The sequence below is a fragment of the Phyllobates terribilis genome, unplaced genomic scaffold (genome assembly GCF_046119375.1).
Source record: "Phyllobates terribilis strain yellow unplaced genomic scaffold, ASM4611937v1 Scaffold_1__5_contigs__length_1240528914, whole genome shotgun sequence".
NCBI lineage: Eukaryota > Metazoa > Chordata > Amphibia > Anura > Dendrobatidae > Phyllobates > Phyllobates terribilis.
Window position 1 is genome coordinate 391,763,430 of NW_027362761.1, and position 23,243 is coordinate 391,786,672.

The window sequence follows — 23,243 nt, forward strand, 5'->3', positions numbered from 1 at the left end:
GTGTGACGCACGGGGTAACCCCGCCCACAGCCCAGCATTCACCAAGTGGAGCGCGTCACTGATGTCACGCCTCACTTGACGTGACATCAGTGACGGGTCACTCAGAGACAGAAAAGGTACCGCAAGGTATTTACAAAAACACTTCTGGGCCAAGGGGGATACATTGGGGCGTTCATATAAAGTAGTGGACAACTTCTTTAATGCAATGTAAAATGTGTTCCCCTTTACATAGAAATTATTTTTATATATTGGATATATTTATCAAAGGGGGAGACAGCAATTTAGACCTGCGGGGTCTCTTTTTTTATTTTTTCTTACTCATGTCTTTTTTTTCTATTCTATTTTTGCTATTTTTATTTTTATTTATTTTATACACTGTGCCTTCCATAAGATCTTAAAAGACCTTTGGGGAGGGTTAGGAGGGCATTTAAACACATCAATGCATTCTCTTTTTCTGCTGATTTCTCTTGTAGGAGCTGGCATATTAATATCAACTACAGGGAATTTCAGCCTCCTGGTTGCATAGAAGAGCTGTCTGGATTTCCTAGTACCCAGCAGCTCCTGTTCACAAAAGGCACCCAGTGATCAAATATTCACTGGGTTCGGAGATGAAGGCAGGGTGAGTGATTCCTAATCTGTATACACAGGGCTAGTGCAGAGTTGGAAAAGGTAAACATGGGAATAAAATATGTTTATCTTATCTGTGGGATGTCTGGCTGAGTCTGACAGCAGTTTCCCGCCTCCACAGCTCCAAGATCTTGTGAAAGCTGATTAGACTGCATTGATATTTTAGAACGTCAATGCAGGAATAAGAGGGGACTACTGAAATATTTAAAGTCTATTGGCAGTCCGGAAGTAGTTAAAGGGGTTTTCTGATTTAGTACACTGCCCTCTAACTGTATACTTTGTATGTCAGCAAGATGCATTTTCCTTAAAGGAGTAGTCCAGCATTAGAAAAACATGGCTGCTTTCTTTCAGAAACAGTGCCACCACAGACCTGTGTTGTGCATGCGATTGCAGCTCAGCTACATTGACTTCGGTTGGGCTGCGTTGCAATACCAGACACAATCCGTGGTCAAGGGTGGCCCTGTTTTTTAAAGGAAGTAGCCATGTTTTTCTAATTGTGGACAGTTTCATTATAGGAAAGTAAACAAATTAGACTAATACTCGGTTGATATCTATTAGGCACATGTCATAAAAAATGGATGGGCAAATTGAATTTCATCTTGTGTGATCCTTTGTTCTTACTGAAGATATGCATTTGATGGTGTATGTCCACTTTAAGTTCTCGTTCTTTCCAATGGAAACAAGGGCCTCAATTCATTATTGTATTCACTTCTTTTTTATGTCTAGTTATTGGTGTTTTAACCCTGATTTTGATTTTATATGCGTTCGCCTGTTTTTTTTATGTTTACTAGAGTTAATGCCTATCGGTTGACAAGAATTGGTCTATCGGCCATGTCAGTAATCTATGGTTGTTGGACGAGAGCCCCGGAAAACCACCTCCTATCTGGCAGCATCCACTGGTCTTCTTGTAATTAGCGGGTTTGGTGCAACATCATGTGTGTCACTCCAAAACGATGACGACACCAGGTAATCAAAAGAGGAGCCAAGGCTAGTGTAAGTTAAGTGGTGGTTCTCAGGGTTCCAGTCCAGCGACCACAGATTACTAATGTGGCCGATAGACCAGGTCCGGCGAATCGACTCACATCAACGGTAATGTTTACCATTATGGCTGTGGTTTTTGAAAGTCACAACATTTTTGAGCAAATTTACTCCATCTCCCCACCCCATCAATACCCCAGAGTGATTTTTTTTTGTAGGAAACAATTTTTTTGCGCAAATGGTAGAGTTGCTTATGACATGCAACAAAAGTTAAAGATAATAACAATCATTTTTCATTTTGCGCAATATTAATAAACCGCTTCTGCCATTTTAAAGAATTTCACTAAATACCACAAAACATAAAAAGTGACTTAAAAAAGCCCTCAAATGATGACTTGGGCCTAAAGTTTTTTCTATTATAGGTAGCTGTGTGGGGGAGTCAGAGACATGGAGTCAGTGTGATTTTTAAGTGCTGTCAGAGTACATTGAATTGTATCATTAATTTATTAAATGCATGGTGTTTTCCATATTTAGTTATTATTAATTTATTGGTCTATAAACCACATGCTCTATCTGTGATTATAAGTACCAATTAAAGTCTACGGTGCTATTCACACGTATGTGAATAGCAAAGACATATTTGTTTTTGATCTGAGTCATGGATGAAAATTACCATTGTTATGGATAGGAGAAGCGTTAATTTTTTGTTTTCATATGTGAAAAATCACTGATTGTAAAAACTGTCATACTGACCAAACACTGATGAAACTCCGATCCAAAACACTGATGGACAACGGTCCATGTCTCTACATATGAGAAAAATCACGGGCGTCTGAATGAGGCCTTACACACATTTTTGAAAGTATTTATTCAGAAATCTTTATAATATTAAAGCCTGACGTTAAAAGTGTACTAGAGTAAGTTTGAGTCATTTATAAAGTGTGGAGAAGTCAGAAGTTGGGCTCACCACCTCCACAGAAGATGTAAATGATCGCTTATCCATACCATGAAAACATAATTACAAGAAATGGAAAAAAAATGCTAGATTTCCAGCATGGATTTTTGGTGAACTGCCTGCTTAGACATAGGGGTGTTGCGTAGTATAATGGCACACTTTATGAGACAGGCATGTTTATTAAGCTCCACTGTCCCGTTTATAGATCTGTAACAAGATTTAGAGCGGAGTGCTGACAATAGATTCATTTATCACTTTTGCTAGAATCAATGCATCACATTAGCAGAAGATATATGTCAGCAGGAACCAATTCCGATAGAACATCACTGGTTAGTTTTTGTATTGGGTGATCACGGGCATCGACCAGAACCAAGTCTATTGCTTTTATAACAAGCAAACTTTGCATTAAAAAAAGTGAAGAACTTTGAGCTGTGTGATTTACCAAATCATCAATTTACCATCTCATACACTACAATGGGCAAATTAATTAATTATTGAAGTGTACAACAGACTTGTCATCTCAATTTGCCCAATGTGTCCTAATAGATGGGAGAAGAGACTCCATCAGTGAAATCGAAATCAGAAAAAATCAATGTGCTCATCCCTAAAAGAGAGTGAAAAGTTATCAGATAACATCAGAACAAGTACATATTAATTACACGAGCTAGGAAACTGGGGAAAGTGCAGGGAACTTATCCAGCATGCAGTGTGGTGTTTCTTACCTCTGCTACTGACTTTGATGATAGTCCTCCGATGCCTGGATCATTGAGATCCTGTTGTAACTTTCAGAATTTTCATAAATTCCCCTCCATAAGAACAAAATAGGTAGAAGAAGAAATGTAAACCCCAAGAGGTGTGTTGTGTAGATGGCAACCTCCTGTTGGTCCTGAGGTTTGAAGCTGTGGGAAGTGTGCAGCAGCCTCCAGACCTCAGAGCTTTGCTCCCAGCTCAGTGCCTGTTGTCACTGTTCTTCTCTGTCCCATTCAGAGAGGCTGTGAGGTTGCAGAGGGGGCGGGGAGGCCAGGCATCATTCACTGGCTGCCTCATATAGACCTATTGTTGTATCTGCTGAGAAACACACCAAAGGATTTTCTTAGGAGTTTCATTGCTCCATCATAGTTTCTGAAAAGCAGGACAATAAGAAATGCTGAAGTCAAGGAAACTCATGTAACTAGGCTAAATTATTTACAAAATGTAACATACGAAACTTGTTTTTATAACTTTCCAAGTTTACCTTTATGTATAGTGTGATACATTCAGCTCTACAATATTTAAATATAGTAAATATTGACCTGTATAATATTTATGTACATTAAACTTCATATAATTTATATATTTATGTAAGTATAGTAAACATATTTGTGAAAAATCATATTAAAATTTGTTGTGACCCATCCATCCTTTGCCTTCAAAACAGCATCAATTCTTCTAGGCACACTTGAACACGTTTTTTGAACCTGGCCGAGAGGTTCTTCCAAACACCGGGGAGAATTAACCACTAGTGATGAGCGAACGCGCTCGCCACTGCTCGGTATTCGCATGAGCATCACTGTGCTCGACAAGCTCAACGCTCGGCGAGTATTTACAGGTTGCTCGGGCGGGAACTCGGGTCCCCTCCCTGCATGTTTGGCTCTCTTTAGAGAGCCAATGAACATGCAGGGATTGCCTGCCATATACTGTAATGCCGTAGCCATGTTGGTTGTGGGCATTACAGTGATTGGCTGGCCGCACAGCATCATCAGGTGTATACAAGACCTGGTGCCGCCATGCTCGTCACAGTCTACCTCGGAACCAGGGAGAGTAGGGAGAGGTGCTGCTGCATCAAGGAGAGATTTTTCCTTCATAGTTAGTATAGGTATTCCACAACATATATACACTGTGTTCCAAATTATTATGCAAATAATATTTTCTCAGATTTTCCCAAATTACCTATATGAATTGCAAGTCATTGTAATTTTCCAGTCAAATAACTATTAGAGTACAATTGAAAGGTTTTTGTACAAACTGCCTATGATAACAGTATATTTTTAAAAAAATAAAAAACTCAAACGGCACTCAAAATGCATGTTCCAAATTATTATGCACAGCAGAGTTTTCAACCTTTTCATTTGAATAAAGAACAAAAAAATGGTCATTTTTGAAATTATAAGCATTAGCAGGTTATTACAAACTGAAATCAAACAGTTTTCAACTCAAAACTTTATTCTAGGTGATGTTACATTTGCACATAGGACCCCTTGTTCGAAAGTAGCTTCTGAACTCTCTCGTCCATTGAATTTGTCAGGTTTTGGATGGTTTCTGCTTCAATTGTTTTGCATGAGGACAGAATACCCTCCCAGAGCTGTTGCTTAGATGTGAGCTGCCTCCCGCCATCATAGACACTCCTTTTGATGATGCTCCAGAGGTTCTCAATGGGGTTGATGTCAGGGGAGCATGGGTGCCACACCATAAGTTTGTCCCCTTTTATGCCCATATCAGCCAGAGATGCAGATGTGTTATGTGCAGCATGAGACGGGGCATTATCATGCATGAAATGATCTCGATGGTCCAGATGGATGGAGTGGAGGATGGCTGGTTGATGGACACCCCATGCAAACACGGCTACGGCGCTAACAAGGAGGAGGTGGAGTAATGTTTTGGGCTGGAATCATGGGGAGAGAGATTGTCGGCCCTTTTAGGATCCCTGAAGGGGTAAAGATGAACTCCATAATGTATGTTGAGTTTCTCAAACAGCACTTCCTTCCATGGTTCAAGAAGAAGAACCGTGTATTCCGCAGCAAGATCATTTCATGCATGATAATGCCCCGTCTCATGCTGCACATAACACATCTGCATCTCTGGCTGCTATGGTCACGGAAGTCTTGCCTCTTTGCAGTCTGGCACACATGGCTGAGTTTATGTTACTTTGGGTGACAGTCATTATTGGTTGGTGACACTTCTAGACCCACGCTACAAGGAGAACTTTCTGTCTCTTATTCCCTTGCAGGACAGGCATAATAAAATGGTGCAGTACGAGAAGGCCCTTGTTGCGGAATTATTAAAAAATTCCCATCTGAAAACGCTGGTGGCAAAGATCACAGTTCGTTGGACAACCAAGGAATACAGGCGAGAGAGACACGAATGCAATCAAGCAGAGGCAGAGGAACACTGTCAAAGTTACTGCGGGGTACTCTCTCAAGGAGGGAAAATTTGTGAAAGATGCTGAGGGAGTACCTTGCCGACCATACCAACGTCCTCCGTGATTCCTCTATGCCTTATAATTATTGTAGCATAAGCAAAAGGGTATAAACCACAAATATTCAATAGAACGGAGAGCAAAAAGTGGCGAAGTATTATATAAAAAATAACTTTTATTTATCTATTTCTAAAAAAGATTCAATAAATAATTAGGACTAATATAAAAACGAACGATATCAAGAGTTTCAAACGGTACTTAGCAGCCTAAAGAATAGGTGTATCTGTGGAACTAGTAACACGCCTGGTGTAGTTCCCTCTAACTAGGGAACTTAATGGACCACAAGTGTATAACCATATAGACCACCACCTCAATTCCAACTAAGTGGTCTTGGTCTATTCCAAAGAAAAAATCCTGTCATGCAATAAATAGTTCTCTATTAGTGTTGAGCGAACATGCTCGACACTGCTCGGTACTCGCCCGAGCATCACGCTACTCGGGATGTTCGGTGAGCACCGAGCATTTCCGGGTTACTCGGGCGGGAGCTCGGATCTCCGCCCTGCATGTTTGGCGCTCTTTACAGAGCCAATGAACATGCAGGGATTGCCAGCCAGTCACTGTAATGCCGCAGCCATGTTGTTTGTGGGCATTACAGTGATTGGCTGGCCGCACAGCGTCACCTCGAGTATTTAAAACCGGGCGCCGCCATCTTGGACACAGTCGCTCCGGATCAGACAATGTAGGGACAGCACTGCTGATTTAGGGAGAGATATATCCTGCAAAATAGTTAGTGTAGGGTCTGTAAAGGCTGCCAGATCAAACAAACAGTCCTTCTCAGGACTAATATCCATCCCAGGTATATCAGGCAGGCAGGCAGGCTGTATAGGAGACGCAGTGGTTATACCAGCAAACGCCGCATTACAGTCTTGTGTGCTGCTCCTGTTGCTGAAATTGCTGGACTTAGCTCCAGGTCCCGGGGGCAAGGAAAAATCCTTTTTTTTTATCTAAATCCTCTTTTTTTTTTCCTCCTTCACAATGTACAAATACCCATCTTATTAACCTTTTGGTGCCCCCCCCCCAAAAAAAAAGTGTGCCTCTGATTTTTCAGACACAAATATATCTGTTGAAAATAGTCTGGTGTAGGCCAGAGAAATAGAAGTGTGGTTTTGCAGTTCTATGGGCCATTTGTATCTAAAAAAACAGTTTGAGTGTGTCGCTCACTGTTCAGCCGCAAATATATATATATTTTAAAAAGCCTGGTATACACCAGTAAATTATTACTGTGGTTTTGATGTTCCACGGTAAAACATCTCTATTATCCTGTTTTTGGCATTTTTTGCTGTATAAAAATAATAATAGTGTCTTCCTGATTTTTCAGACACAAATATATCTGTTGAAAATAGTCTGGTGTAGGCCAGAGAGACAGAAGTGTGCTTTTGCTGTTCCACGGTAAAAAATCTCTATTATCCTGCTTTTTGCATTTTTTGCTGTAAAAAAAAAAAAAAATAGTGTCTCCCTGATTTTTCAGACACAAATATATCTGTTGAAAATAGTCTGGTGTAGGCCTGAGAAATACAAGTGTGGTTTTGCAGTTCCACGGTACAAACCTCTGAATTATCCACTTTTGGGCCATTTGTATCTAAAAAAAACAGTTTGAGTGTGTCGCTCACTGTTCAGCCGCAAATATATATATATTTTAAAAAGCCTGGTATACACCAGTAAATTATTACTGTGGTTTTGATGTTCCACGGTAAAACATCTCTATTATCCTGTTTTTGGCATTTTTTGCTGTATAAAAATAATAATAGTGTCTCCCTGATTTTTCAGACACAAATATATCTGTTGAAAATAGTCTGGTGTAGGCCAGAGAGACAGAAGTGTGCTTTTGCTGTTCCACGGTAAAAAATCTCTATTATCCTGCTTTTTGCATTTTTTGCTGTAAAAAAAAAAAATAGTGTCTCCCTGATTTTTCAGACACAAATATATCTGTTGAAAATAGTCTGGTGTAGGCCCGAGAAATACAAGTGTGGTTTTGCAGTTCCACGGTACAAACCTCTGTATTATCCACTTTTGGGCCATTTGTATCTAAAAAAAACAGTTTGAGTGTGTCGCTCACTGTTCAGCCGCTAATATATATATATTTTAAAAAGCCTGGTATACACCATTAAATTATAACTGTGGTTTTGCTGTTCTACGGTAAAAAATCTCTATTATTCAGGTTTTGGTAGTTTTTTCCGTAAAGAAAAACAGTAGTGTCTCCTGACTGTTGTGACACAAAAATATATCTGTTGAAAATAGTCTTGTGTAGGCCCGACATCCCAGTGTGGTTTCGCAGTTCCACGGGTCAAATCGCTGTACTATCCTGTTTTGGGCCTTTGGTATCTAAAAAAAAATCAGTTTAAGTGTGTCGCTCACTGTTCAGCCGCAAATATCTCTATTTAAAAAAGTGTGGTATACCCCAGTAAGCAATAACTGTGGTTTTCCTCTTCCACTGTTCTAATCTACTCTTTATTACCCTTTTTCCACTGATAGTGCAAGTGTAAGCTATTTTACTTCATTTACAATGGGCAAGGCGCGTGGCAAGGGACGTGGAAGTGGACGTTCTGGTGATGGTTCGTGCAGAGGACGGGGCCGTGGCCAAGGTGAAAATGTGCCACAACCAACAGCCACATCTTCTCGCTCCCAATTCTTGACCGAATTACTAGGGAAGCACAGAACAACACCAGTATTGAGAACTGATCAGTGTGAACAGGTTATTAATTGGATAGCAGACAATACTTCCAGTTACCTGGGCACCACCACCTCCGGTCTGTCTTCCACACGGTCAACTTTTAGTAGCCGTGAGTCTCGACCGCATACTCCTCCTCACCCTGATGCTCCTTCCTCCCACCATGCCGAGTGTCGTCAGACAGCAAGTGATCCCACACTTGGACACTCTGAAGAGCTGTTCACTGGTCCATTTCCATATTTGGGCCCCTCGTCTGATACGCTTGAAGTGGTGGAAGAGGAGATCCCATGTTGCGATGCCCAAATATTTGAACAGCCACGGCCACAGGAAGTCGACGTTGGCAATCTGTGACAAGAGGTGAACGATGACGAGACACAATTGCCAGGAAGTGAGGAGGAAGATCGTGGTGCGCAAGTGGAATAGGAGGAGGTGGTGGATGATCTAGTAACTGACCCAACGTGGAAGGAGGACATGCAGAGTGAGGCCAGCAGCACACAGGGGGAGGGAGGCAGAGTACCCCAACAGGCAGGAAGAAGCAGTGTGGTGGCCGCAGACAGAAGGCAGGCAACCGTTCCCCGTAACACCAACACGAGGGACGTTGCCAGTACAAGCGGTAGGTCTTCCAGAGTCTGGAATTTTTTTTAAAGACTCTGCTGATAACCCCAAAAAGGCCATATGTTCCACCTGGCATGCCAGCATCAGCAGGGGTGACAAAACTACCAGCCTGACCACCACCAGCATGATCAGGCACATGGCAGCAAAGCACCCGACTTTGTGGGGCGAAACCCAGGGTCCACGACCAGTGTCAGCGGGTGTCACCACTGCTTCTTCCACTGTTGTGCGTGCAATAGAACCCCCTGTTGTGTGTGCAAGGCAATCCCCTGTCCATACTGCATGTAAAGATGCCCCCTCCTCTCAGTCTTCACTTGTTATGGCAGTTTCTCAAGAAACAGCATCAACGTCCACGTCCACGTCCCACCGCAGCATTCAATTGTCCATATCCCAGACCTTTGAACGAAAGCGGAAATTCGCAGCTAACGCCCCACAGGCCACAGTCCTAAATTCGCACATTTCACGACTGCTTGCATTGGAAATGCTGCCTTTTAGGCTGGTGGAGACGGAATCCTTCCGCAATCTTATGGCGGTGGCCGTCCCTCGGTACTCGGTCCCCAGCCGACACTATTTTGCCCGGTGTGCCATCCCCGCACTACACAAGCACGTGTCCCAAAGCATCTGCCGTGCCCTCAACAACGCAGTTACTGGGAGAGTCCACCTGACAATGGACACGTGGACAAGTGCTTGTAGCCAGGGACGGTACATCTCTCTGACGGCACACTGGGTAAACATAGTGGAAGCTGGGACCCAGTCGGACCTTGGGACGGAACACATCCTCCCCACACCGAGGATTGCGGGACCTATGTCAGTCAGAGTTGCCCCCACAGTGTACAGCTCCTGCGCATCCTCCTCCTCCTCCTCCTCCTCATGTTCAGCCTCCATCTCAGATATCACCACATCAGTTACAAGCTGGAAGCATTGCAGTACTGCCTCCGCCAAGCGGCAACAGGCTGTGCTGAAACTCATAAGCTTAGGTGATAAACCTCACACTGCTTGTGAGTTGTGGACAGCTGTGAAAGAGCAGGCAGATCTGTGGCTGAGACCGCTGAACCTACATCCCGGCATGGTCGTGTGTGACAATGGCCGTAACCTGGTGGCGGCTCTGAGGCAAGGTGAGATCACACACGTACCATGCCTGGCTCATGTGCTTAACCTCGTGGTTCAGCGGTTTCTTAAATCGTACCCCGAGTTGCCAGATCTGCTCGTGAAAGTACGCCGCCTGTCAGCTCATTTTCGCAAGTCGCCTACAGCTTCCGCCGCCCTTGCTGTGTTGCAGCAGCGTTTGTAGCTTCCGGCACACCGACTTGTGTGTGATGTCCCCACACGTTGGAACTCTACCCTCCACATGTTGCAAAGGATTTGTGAGCAGAAGACAGCAGTTGTGGAGTACCAGCTGCAACAAGGCCGTCGATATTCAGGTCAGACTCCACACATAAGACCTCAGGAGTGGACCTGGATGTCTGACATATGTACCATCCTGACAAACTTTGAGGAGGCCACCAAGATGGTGAGTGGCGATGACGCCATCATTAGTGTCAGCATCCCACTTGTCTGTCTTTTGCAACGCTCTCTGCAGAGAATTAAAGAGGAGGCATTGCAGCCAAAGTATGATGAGATGGATCAAGAAGCCGTAGCGGGCGATTACACACAGCCCAGCCTCATCTCATCCCAACGTGCATTGGGGGACAATGAGGGAGAGGAGGAGGAGCAGGAGGAGGAGGAAGAACAGGAGCTGCTATCATGCGTTGTAGACGGTAGTACCTGTACAACTGTCATACCGTCGGTTCAGCGTGGGTGGCCTGAGGACAGGGGGGAGGAGGAAGAGGAGGAGGTGGAGGAGAGCATGGTCAGTCGTCATCTTGGTGAGGACACGGAAATCTTGCCCGTTACCACTCTGGCACGCATGGCTGACTTTATGTTACGCTGCCTTAACCGTGACCCTCGCGTTGTCAAAATGTTGGGTGACAGTCATTACTGGTTGGTGACATTTGTAGACCCCCGCTACAAGGAGAACTTTCACTCTCTTATTCCTGAGGTGGAGAGGTCTACAAAAATGGGGCAATACCAGAAGGCCCTTGCTGCAGAACTCTTAAAAAAATTCCCATCTGAACACGCTAGCGGCAGAGGTCACAGTTCGTTGCCCAACCAAGGCGTACAGGCGAGAGAGATGCAATTCCAATCCAACTTTGATATACAGTAAGGTTTTTAATATAGGCAGTATAGGTACCGTCCCAATTTAGGGTCACCTTGCCGCTGGTGGGACGGCTTGTATACTTTTTTTGATCAAAAATAGTTCACTAAGTACCCTATATTTATTATGCAACTTTGCTTTACATTTATATATAATGATGGTAGGGTATGAGATATATTTTTGTCTTTTGTCTTTTGTAGGTTTTGCTTCTTTTTGCTAGTGTGAACATGCTCCTAATTCTTGCATGTCTACCATCTTAGACCTCAGTTCACATTGCTTGGTTTTTTATCTTGTTTGCATTCTGTGCAATTTAAGGGTGTGGCATCCCCTTTGTTGAGCTGACTGGTATATATGTAGCTTACCACGGGCCTGGGTGGTCTGGAGTTGGGACCCGGTCCTATTTGTCTACCCTTTTATATGCATTACTTCAACTTTGATATACAGTAAGGTTTTTAATATAGGCAGTATAGGTACCGTCCCAATTTAGGGTCACCTTGCCGCTGGTGAGACGGCTTGTATACTTTTTTTGATCAAAAATAGTTCACTAAGTACCCTATATTTATTATGCAACTTTGCTTTACATTTATATATAATGATGGTAGGGTATGAGATATATTTTTGTCTTTTGTCTTTTGTAGGTTTTGCTTCTTTTTGCTAGTGTGAACATGCTCCTAATTCTTGCATGTCTACCATCTTAGACCTCAGTTCACATTGCTTGGTTTTTTATCTTGTTTGCATTCTGTGCAATTTAAGGGTGTGGCATCCCCTTTGTTGAGCTGACTGGTATATATGTAGCTTACCACGGGCCTGGGTGGTCTGGAGTTGGGACCCGGTCCTATTTGTCTACCCTTTTATATGCATTACTTCAACTTTGATATACAGTAAGGTTTTTAATATAGGCAGTATAGGTACCGTCCCAATTTAGGGTCACCTTGCCGCTGGTGGGACGGCTTGTATTCTTTTTTTGATCAAAAATAGTTCACTAAGTACCCTATATTTATTATGCAACTTTGCTTTACATTTATATATAATGATGGTAGGGTATGAGATATATTTTTGTCTTTTGTCTTTTGTAGGTTTTGCTTCTTTTTGCTAGTGTGAACATGCTCCTAATTCTTGCATGTCTACCATCTTAGACCTCAGTTCACATTGCTTGGTTTTTTATCTTGTTTGCATTCTGTGCAATTTAAGGGTGTGGCATCCCCTTTGTTGAGCTGACTGGTATATATGTAGCTTACCACGGGCCTGGGTGGTCTGGAGTTGGGACCCGGTCCTATTTGTCTACCCTTTTATATGCATTACTTCAACTTTGATATACAGTAAGGTTTTTAATATAGGCAGTATAGGTACCGTCCCAATTTAGGGTCACCTTGCCGCTGGTGGGACGGCTTGTATACTTTTTTTGATCAAAAATAGTTCACTAAGTACCCTATATTTATTATGCAACTTTGCTTTACATTTATATATAATGATGGTAGGGTATGAGATATATTTTTGTCTTTTGTCTTTTGTAGGTTTTGCTTCTTTTTGCTAGTGTGAACATGCTCCTAATTCTTGCATGTCTACCATCTTAGACCTCAGTTCACATTGCTTGGTTTTTTATCTTGTTTGCATTCTGTGCAATTTAAGGGTGTGGCATCCCCTTTGTTGAGCTGACTGGTATATATGTAGCTTACCACGGGCCTGGGTGGTCTGGAGTTGGGACCCGGTCCTATTTGTCTACCCTTTTATATGCATTACTTCAACTTTGATATACAGTAAGGTTTTTAATATAGGCAGTATAGGTACCGTCCCAATTTAGGGTCACCTTGCCGCTGGTGGGACGGCTTGTATACTTTTTTTGATCAAAAATAGTTCACTAAGTACCCTATATTTATTATGCAACTTTGCTTTACATTTATATATAATGATGGTAGGGTATGAGATATATTTTTGTCTTTTGTCTTTTGTAGGTTTTGCTTCTTTTTGCTAGTGTGAACATGCTCCTAATTCTTGCATGTCTACCATCTTAGACCTCAGTTCACATTGCTTGGTTTTTTATCTTGTTTGCATTCTGTGCAATTTAAGGGTGTGGCATCCCCTTTGTTGAGCTGACTGGTATATATGTAGCTTACCACGGGCCTGGGTGGTCTGGAGTTGGGACCCGGTCCTATTTGTCTACCCTTTTATATGCATTACTTCAACTTTGATATACAGTAAGGTTTTTAATATAGGCAGTATAGGTACCGTCCCAATTTAGGGTCACCTTGCCGCTGGTGGGACGGCTTGTATACTTTTTTTGATCAAAAATAGTTCACTAAGTACCCTAGATTTATTATGCAACTTTGCTTTACATTTATATATAATGATGGTAGGGTATGAGATATATTTTTGTCTTTTGTCTTTTGTAGGTTTTGCTTCTTTTTGCTAGTGTGAACATGCTCCTAATTCTTGCATGTCTACCATCTTAGACCTCAGTTCACATTGCTTGGTTTTTTATCTTGTTTGCATTCTGTGCAATTTAAGGGTGTGGCATCCCCTTTGTTGAGCTGACTGGTATATATGTAGCTTACCACGGGCCTGGGTGGTCTGGAGTTGGGACCCGGTCCTATTTGTCTACCCTTTTATATGCATTACTTCAACTTTGATATACAGTAAGGTTTTTAATATAGGCAGTATAGGTACCGTCCCAATTTAGGGTCACCTTGCCGCTGGTGGGACGGCTTGTATACTTTTTTTGATCAAAAATAGTTCACTAAGTACCCTATATTTATTATGCAACTTTGCTTTACATTTATATATAATGATGGTAGGGTATGAGATATATTTTTGTCTTTTGTCTTTTGTAGGTTTTGCTTCTTTTTGCTAGTGTGAACATGCTCCTAATTCTTGCATGTCTACCATCTTAGACCTCAGTTCACATTGCTTGGTTTTTTATCTTGTTTGCATTCTGTGCAATTTAAGGGTGTGGCATCCCCTTTGTTGAGCTGACTGGTATATATGTAGCTTACCACAGGCCTGGGTGGTCTGGAGTTGGGACCCGGTCCTATTTGTCTACCCTTTTATATGCATTACTTCAACTTTGATATACAGTAAGGTTTTTAATATAGGCAGTATAGGTACCGTCCCAATTTAGGGTCACCTTGCCGCTGGTGGGACGGCTTGTATACTTTTTTTGATCAAAAATAGTTCACTAAGTACCCTATATTTATTATGCAACTTTGCTTTACATTTATATATAATGATGGTAGGGTATGAGATATATTTTTGTCTTTTGTCTTTTGTAGGTTTTGCTTCTTTTTGCTAGTGTGAACATGCTCCTAATTCTTGCATGTCTACCATCTTAGACCTCAGTTCACATTGCTTGGTTTTTTATCTTGTTTGCATTCTGTGCAATTTAAGGGTGTGGCATCCCCTTTGTTGAGCTGACTGGTATATATGTAGCTTACCACGGGCCTGGGTGGTCTGGAGTTGGGACCCGGTCCTATTTGTCTACCCTTTTATATGCATTACTTCAACTTTGATATACAGTAAGGTTTTTAATATAGGCAGTATAGGTACCGTCCCAATTTAGGGTCACCTTGCCGCTGGTGGGACGGCTTGTATACTTTTTTTGATCAAAAATAGTTCACTAAGTACCCTATATTTATTATGCAACTTTGCTTTACATTTATATATAATGATGGTAGGGTATGAGATATATTTTTGCCTTTTGTCTTTTGTAGGTTTTGCTTCTTTTTGCTAGTGTGAACATGCTCCTAATTCTTGCATGTCTACCATCTTAGACCTCAGTTCACATTGCTTGGTTTTTTATCTTGTTTGCATTCTGTGCAATTTAAGGGTGTGGCATCCCCTTTGTTGAGCTGACTGGTATATATGTAGCTTACCACGGGCCTGGGTGGTCTGGAGTTGGGACCCGGTCCTATTTGTCTACCCTTTTATATGCATTACTTCAACTTTGATATACAGTAAGGTTTTTAATATAGGCAGTATAGGTACCGTCCCAATTTAGGGTCACCTTGCCGCTGGTGGGACGGCTTGTATACTTTTTTTGATCAAAAATAGTTCACTAAGTACCCTATATTTATTATGCAACTTTGCTTTACATTTATATATAATGATGGTAGGGTATGAGATATATTTTTGTCTTTTGTCTTTTGTAGGTTTTGCTTCTTTTTGCTAGTGTGAACATGCTCCTAATTCTTGCATGTCTACCATCTTAGACCTCAGTTCACATTGCTTGGTTTTTTATCTTGTTTGCATTCTGTGCAATTTAAGGGTGTGGCATCCCCTTTGTTGAGCTGACTGGTATATATGTAGCTTACCATGGGCCTGGGTGGTCTGGAGTTGGGACCCGGTCCTATTTGTCTACCCTTTTATATGCATTACTTCAACTTTGATATACAGTAAGGTTTTTAATATAGGCAGTATAGGTACCGTCCCAATTTAGGGTCACCTTGCCGCTGGTGGGAAGGCTTGTATACTTTTTTTGATCAAAAATAGTTCACTAAGTACCCTATATTTATTATGCAACTTTGCTTTACATTTATATATAATGATGGTAGGGTATGAGATATATTTTTGTCTTTTGTCTTTTGTAGGTTTTGCTTCTTTTTGCTAGTGTGAACATGCTCCTAATTCTTGCATGTCTACCATCTTAGACCTCAGTTCACATTGCTTGGTTTTTTATCTTGTTTGCATTCTGTGCAATTTAAGGGCGTGGCATCCCCTTTGTTGAGCTGACTGGTATATATGTAGCTTACCACGGGCCTGGGTGGTCTGGAGTTGGGACCCGGTCCTATTTGTCTACCCTTTTATATGCATTACTTCAACTTTGATATACAGTAAGGTTTTTAATATAGGCAGTATAGGTACCGTCCCAATTTAGGGTCACCTTGCCGCTGGTGGGACGGCTTGTATACTTTTTTTGATCAAAAATAGTTCACTAAGTACCCTATATTTATTATGCAACTTTGCTTTACATTTATATATAATGATGGTAGGGTATGAGATATATTTTTGTCTTTTGTCTTTTGTAGGTTTTGCTTCTTTTTGCTAGTGTGAACATGCTCCTAATTCTTGCATGTCTACCATCTTAGACCTCAGTTCACATTGCTTGGTTTTTTATCTTGTTTGCATTCTGTGCAATTTAAGGGTGTGGCATCCCCTTTGTTGAGCTGACTGGTATATATGTAGCTTACCACGGGCCTGGGTGGTCTGGAGTTGGGACCCGGTCCTATTTGTCTACCCTTTTATATGCATTACTTCAACTTTGATATACAGTAAGGTTTTTAATATAGGCAGTATAGGTACCGTCCCAATTTAGGGTCACCTTGCCGCTGGTGGGACGGCTTGTATACTTTTTTTGATCAAAAATAGTTCACTAAGTACCCTATATTTATTATGCAACTTTGCTTTACATTTATATATAATGATGGTAGGGTATGAGATATATTTTTGTCTTTTGTCTTTTGTAGGTTTTGCTTCTTTTTGCTAGTGTGAACATGCTCCTAATTCTTGCATGTCTACCATCTTAGACCTCAGTTCACATTGCTTGGTTTCCAATCCAGCAGAGGCAGGGGAACACTGTCAACGTTCTGGGACAGTTTTCTGACACCCGCCCAGCTTACAGGCCCTGAGGCGCGGGGTACTCTCACAAGGAGTGGAAAGTTTCAAAAGATGGTGAGGGAGTACCTTGCCGATCGTACCAGCATCCTCCGTGATTCCTCTGTGCCTTTTAATTATTGGGTATCCAAGCTGGACACTTGGAATGAACTCGCTCTGTACGCCTTGGAGGTCCTGGCCTGCCCTGCCGCTAGCGTGTTATCGGAGCGTGTTTTTAGTGCCTCTGGGGGAATTATAACTGATAAGCGCACTCGCCTGTCAACTGACAATGCTGACAAGCTGACCCTTATCAAAATGAACAAGGGCTGGATTGGGCCAGACTTCTCATCACCACCAAATGACAGCAGAGTAACATAAAGTCAAATCCACTGTGTTATTTCGGGAGGTGTATTCACATGCACCGCTTCACACCCACACATGGGTATACGCTTCCTCGTTTCGGCTGTTTAATCTTCTTCTCCTTATCCTCAGTCTCCACCACCACTATACCACCAGGGTGCCAGCATTGCAAGTTCCTCCGTCCTAATTTTTGGCAGCTTTTGCTGGGAAAGCATAAGCAAATACCATGGGACACCCACTCCCCAATTATGGGACTTATGTTTGTAATATGCTGTACTGCATGGGTCTTGTAAGGGGCATTGCAAGTTGCTCCGTCCTAATTTTTGGCAGCTTTTGCTGGGAAAGCATAAGCAAATACTATGGGAGACCCACTCCCCAATAATGGGACTTATGTTTGTAATATGCTGTACTGCATGGCTCTTGTAAGGGGCATTGCAAGTTGCTCCGTCCTAATTTTTGGCAGCTTTTGCTGGGAAAGCATAAGCAAATACTATGGGAGACCCACTCCCCAATAATGGGACTTATGTTTGTAATATGCTGTACTGCATGGCTCTTGTAAGGGGCATTGCAAGTTGCTCCGTCCTAATTTTTGGCAGCTTTTGCTTGCAAGGCATAAGCAAATACTATGGGACACCCACTCCCTAATAATGGGACTTATGTTTGTAATATGCTGTACTGCATGTGACGTGCCCCCTGGGCCGTGTGTACACGTGTGTGGGATACCCGGTGCCGGGTCTCTGGGGTCTGTAGTCTCCGTGGCGGTGACCCGGTCCCGTGGCTCAGGCTGGTCAAACCAGTGGCAATCTTTCTTAGGTATTGAGGTTAATTGTCCGACTGCGCCACCCGTGGATTGCGGTCAGGGAGTACCACCGCTGCGAGGCAGACCGCTGAGGCTGGTGTTGTGTGCGCAGCATAAAATGGGATAACTCCCCTCGGGAGGAGTATAGCCTTAAGGCAGTGAGTGTGGATGATGGGGGTGATGGTGCACGAGCGCAGCAGGAATGACTCAGAGTCTTTGCAGTGCAATTCAGGGTCTTTACTGATGATTATAAGGTAGACCCTCCCGGGAGTACTGGCTAGCATAAGAGGCCTGGTCAGTCTGTGAGCAAGCAGGAGTTCCCCTGGCCAGGTGGAGTTGTAGGCCTCCCCGTCTGTCTGCACTCTTCCTGGCTACCTTGCTGTAAGCGGGTAGAAGTAGCCCACGTCCCTGAGTGTACCGTGTAGTGCTCACCCGTATGGCTGGTGACTTGGGGCCTTCTGTTAACCTCCGCTCCACGACGGTGGTGCTGGTCCCTTGCTTGTGACTGAGCCTCCGGGCTTCTATGGCCAGAGGACCTGAAATCCCCTGCCGGCTGGTTTCTGCTGCTGGATATATAAGTCCTCACAGCTTCGGACTCCTGTGTCCGGTTCCTATTGTCTTCTGCCAGGGCGAGCTCTGCTCAGCTTTCAGCCCCTCGTCTTTAGCTCCTAGCTCCTACAGAGCTCCTTGCTGTTACTTTCCCTTGCTCTCACTCTGACTCTGACTGTTCTCTGTTCTCTGACTCACTTAACCCCACCCCAGATCCAGTTTATAAGGGCAGAATTCTCCCCTCCCAGGACAGGGCAGGAGGATGTTGTATGTTTAAAGGAACCTAACCAGGAAACCTCCCACTTGCTCTCCGACGTAATCTCTATTACTGTGGTGACCAGACCCCTGGGGTGCCACACATGGCTCTTGTAAGGGGCATTGCAGTACCTCATAATTTTTGGAAAGCATTCCATTCACTGCTTAGGCCAACAGTGCACAGGAGACCCAGTTGCTATAAATGGAAAAAAAGGTTTAGTTAACGCCCTCTGACCTCCATGTCATTTCCAAGGGGCATTGGAGTGCCTCGAAATTTTTGTTAGGCATTGCACTCACTGTATGCCCTATAACTGTGTAGCCGACCCGCTCCTTTTGTTACAGAAACATATCCTACAAGACATATCTGGTTGACTGGCCTGATATTGATGTGAATGGTCCCTGTTCCTCCTGCTCTTTCTCCTTTGCCACTACCTCATCCATCATTTATCACCTGAAGCTTTGTTTTAACGGGAGTCATAGAACTTGGATAGTAGCAGGAAAACATCCAGCAATCCTCGGAGGAGGTAGGATATGCGCCAAAACGCTGACCTCCTCAGGCCTAGCCGCTACTACATACATGCGCTTGCATTACAACAAAACAAAGCAGATGCTAACTTCTATCATCCTCATCATGCTCCTCACCTTGGCACTCTCAACTCCCCTGATGGAGAAGCCAGGGCCCACCGGAGGAGTCTGATAGTCCGGTGGGCTCGACCAATGCTGCCCTAAAGCAGGCCAGGCTAAGAAAAGTGTGGGAAAGGTTACCGGTACAAATAGGGGTGGCTGGGGACCGAGTATGGACACCCGGCCACCCCCTGGAGGCTGGGGAGCAAGCGGGGACACCCGGCCACCAGGCGGCTGGGGACTGAGTATGGATACCAGGCCGCCGACACAGCCATGGCGTGGTGGCCAGATTCCACCTCCACATGCCTAAAAGGCCCAATTTAAAGTGCAAGCAAGCAAGCAGTATGGTATTGCAGCCTGGGGGTGGGTGGGTGGCAGGCTGCATACTTGCGCTTGCATTGCAAGGAATGGGAGAGGTACAATTGAACACTGCCCTGGGACAAGGACTTGAATGGGGATAGTTGCAAGTCTGCAACGACAGGTACAAGGTGGGAGGCATCTTCGCATGTACCATGAACAGGGGTTTGGCATGCACACACTACAGCGGAATAGGCTCTCCTTCCCACTAAATGCACTGGGGAGGTCACAGGTAATGTTTTGGTATACGCGCTTAATCTTATGTATAAGGCACACCAGGACAAATAGGGGCGGCTGGGGACTGAATATGGATACCTCGCTGCCGAAGCAGCCATGAGGTAGTGGCCAGCTTCGGCCTCCTCTAAACTAAAAGGCCCCATTTCAAGTGCAAGCTAGCAGTATGAATTGCAGTCTGGGGGTGGGCGGGTGGCAGGCTGCACACTTACACTTGCATTAAAAGAAAACATAGCAGATGCTAACTTCTGTCATCATCATCATGCTCCTCACCTTGGCACTCTCAACTCCACCGATGGAGAAGCCAGGGCCCACCGGAGGAGTCTGGTTCTCTGGTGGGCTCGTCCAATGCTGCCTAAAGCAGGCCGGGCTAAGAAAAGTGTGTGGGGGGATGTTCCAAGTAGAAATGGGGGCGGCTGGGGACCGTTTATGGACACCCGACTGCCCCCAGGCGGCTGGGGACCGTGTGGACACTCGGCCGCGGGGCGGCTGGGGACTGAGTATGGACACCCGGCCGCCGGGCGGCTGGGGACTGAGTATGGATTTCAGGCCGCCAACACAGCCATGACGTGGTGGCCAGATTCCGCCTCCACATGCCTAAAAGGCCCAATTTCAAGTTCAAGCAAGCAAGCAGTATGGTATTGCAGCCTGGGGGTGGGTGGGTGGCAGGCTGCATACTTGCGCTTGTATTGCAAGGAATGGGGGAGGTACAATTGAACACTGCTCTGGGACTAGAACTTGCATGGGGATAGTTGCAAGTCTGCATCTTCTGATGCGGCAAGGATCACTTATGATGGGCACACTTTTAGACAGTGACCTGGGAGTCAGAGATGCTTCCAGGGGTCTTCCCCATGCTGTTCCCATGTCTTTTCAGCACTTTATGCATGTGTCACACAGCACATGGCCAGATAAGGTTGTAAAATGTTAAAATGACATTTCCCGGTGAATGCATTTGTCATAGTTGAAAGCAATACAAAAGTGCAAAAACGCATAAAAAATGCTACTTGTGAACATAGCCGAAGGTGTGGAGGAGTATTTTTGTTTTTGGTCATTTATTTTAACTTATACACAAGTCTTTTCCCTGGAAAGGATGTTCCTTAACATATTTCACAGGAAAAAAGTTTCACTTTCGTTTTATTGTGAGCCTGTAAAAGTGGCTTAATACCTCTGACCACGTTGTTGACAGCAGTGACCTGGGGGTCAGAAATGCTTCCTGGGGCGATCCCCATGCTGTCCCCATGTCATTTGAGCACTGTCACTATCGTTTTGGGCACTTGTTAGGCTTTTAAAAGACTGCCGGGGGTGCCACCGCAAAAATGCTCGAGTCTCCCATAGACTAACATTGGGCTCGTTGCTCGAGTCGAGCACCCGAGTATCACGGCGAGCTCGGCCCGAGCTACGAGCACCCGAGCATTTTAGTGCTCGCTCAACACTATTCTCTATATATAAATTGGAACATATTGGACATGCAGGCATGAGTCAAGAATCCCCTACAACCATAACTTCAACTCAAAAATGGGTGGGGAGAGAAAGAAGATAGACCAACTGTAATGAAGAGTCTAGATGTGACATAAAATACCTGGTTAAAGATAATTTAGATATGGAACAATCTCACCGTTAGAATGTCAATGTCATCGCTGTTGACTCATATCCATCCAGTTCTAGAAAGGACTCTTTGTAAGTGGCATTATCCAGTAGAGTGCAGGACTCATTTCTTCTGGAAGGACCTAAACCAACAGAGTGAGGGATGCCCTCCCGTGCCACTTCCACTGCTGGCCGATAGACCCATATGCATCACCGCTCTCTCCCCTGATGAATCATTAGTATGAGGAAACTAAGAGTTGGTCAATGACATCTTCCGTGACCTTCTCTACTCCTGCGTGGTGGTGTACCTGGACGACATCTTGATCTTCTCTCCGGATCTTCCCACACACCGGAGGGACGTTCGTCAGGTCCTGCTCAGGCTCAGGCAGAACTACCTCTACGCAAAATTTGAGAAGTGCCTCTTTGAGCAGTCCTCGCTTCCATTTCTGGGCTACGTCATCTCCCAGACCGGCCTACGAATGGATCTTGAGAAACTTTCTGCCATACTGAAGTGGCCCCGACCGGAGGGGTTGAAGGCTATTCAGTGGTTCCTGGGCTTCGCCAATTACTACCGCCTCTTCATTCCGCACTTCTCTTCCCGGACTGCCCCTATCTCCGCGCTCACCCGTAAGGGCGCTAGTCCCAAAGAATGGCCGCCCGAGGCTGAAGAGGCCTTCCTTTCTTTGAAACAAGCTTTCTCCTCCGCTTCTGTGCTGCACCGTCTGGACTGCAACAAACAATTCTTCTTAGAAGTAGATGTTTCCTCCTCCGGAGCCGGAGCGGTGCTCACCCAAAAGTCGCCATCCGGGAGAATGGTAACCTGCGGCTTCTTCTCCAAACTCTTCTCCTCGTCTGAGCGCAATTATTCTATAGGAGACCGAGAATTGTTAGCCGTTAAATTGGCACTGGAGGAGTGACGTTACCTGCTCGAGGGGGCTCTTCACCCGGTAATAATTTATACGGACCACAAAAACTTGGCTTACCTCCAGAGTGCCCAAAGACTTAACCCGCGCCAGGCCCGGTGGTCCTTGTTCTTCGCCCGCTTTGATTTCATTCTTCATTTCCGCCCAGCAGACAAAAATATCAAAGCCGATGCCTTGTCCCGATCCTTTCTGTTCTCCGATCTAGAGGAGGAGCCTAAGCACATCATCGACCCCGCCAAGGTAATGCAAGTGGCTCCCTTGGATCTGAATCATCTTCCACCCGGTAAGACGTTCGTGACAGTATCTGATCGAGTGAAGGTTCTGCACTGGGGACATTCGTCTAAGCTAGCCGGCCATGCTGGCCAAAAGAAGACCCTCCAGCTTATTGCCCGGCATTACTGGTGGCCTTCCCTGCGCAAGGAGGTAATAGACTTTGTCTCGGCCTGTGCATCCTGCGCCCCCAACAAGGTTCCTAGGCATCTGCCAGCCGGCCGCCTTCTGCCTCTTCCCGTACCTGCTGCCCCGTGGCAACACATCGCCATGGACTTTATAACGGATCTCCCTGTCTCTGCTGGTTGCACGGTCATTTGGGTGGTCGCTGTTCGCTTCTCTAAAATGGCTCACTTCATTCCCCTGCCGGGTCTTCCATCTGCATCTGAGTTGGCTAAGGACTTTATTCATCATATTTTCTGTCTCCATGGTCTTC

At 44.4% G+C, this 23,243-nt stretch overlaps 1 protein-coding gene across 4 annotated transcripts in view; it reads right to left on the reverse strand.

Moving 5' to 3' along the window:
• The window catches only part of MEGF10 (multiple EGF like domains 10), a 132,630-nt gene extending 129,071 nt beyond the window's left edge, over positions 1-3,559 (reverse strand). For all 4 annotated transcript variants that reach the window (XM_073676625.1, XM_073676619.1, XM_073676614.1 and 1 more), the window contains exon 1: positions 3,283-3,559. The gene's annotated coding sequence lies outside the window, so the exon portion shown is untranslated. The remainder of the gene's footprint in view (positions 1-3,282) is intronic.
• Positions 3,560-23,243: the final 19,684 nt, after the last annotated feature.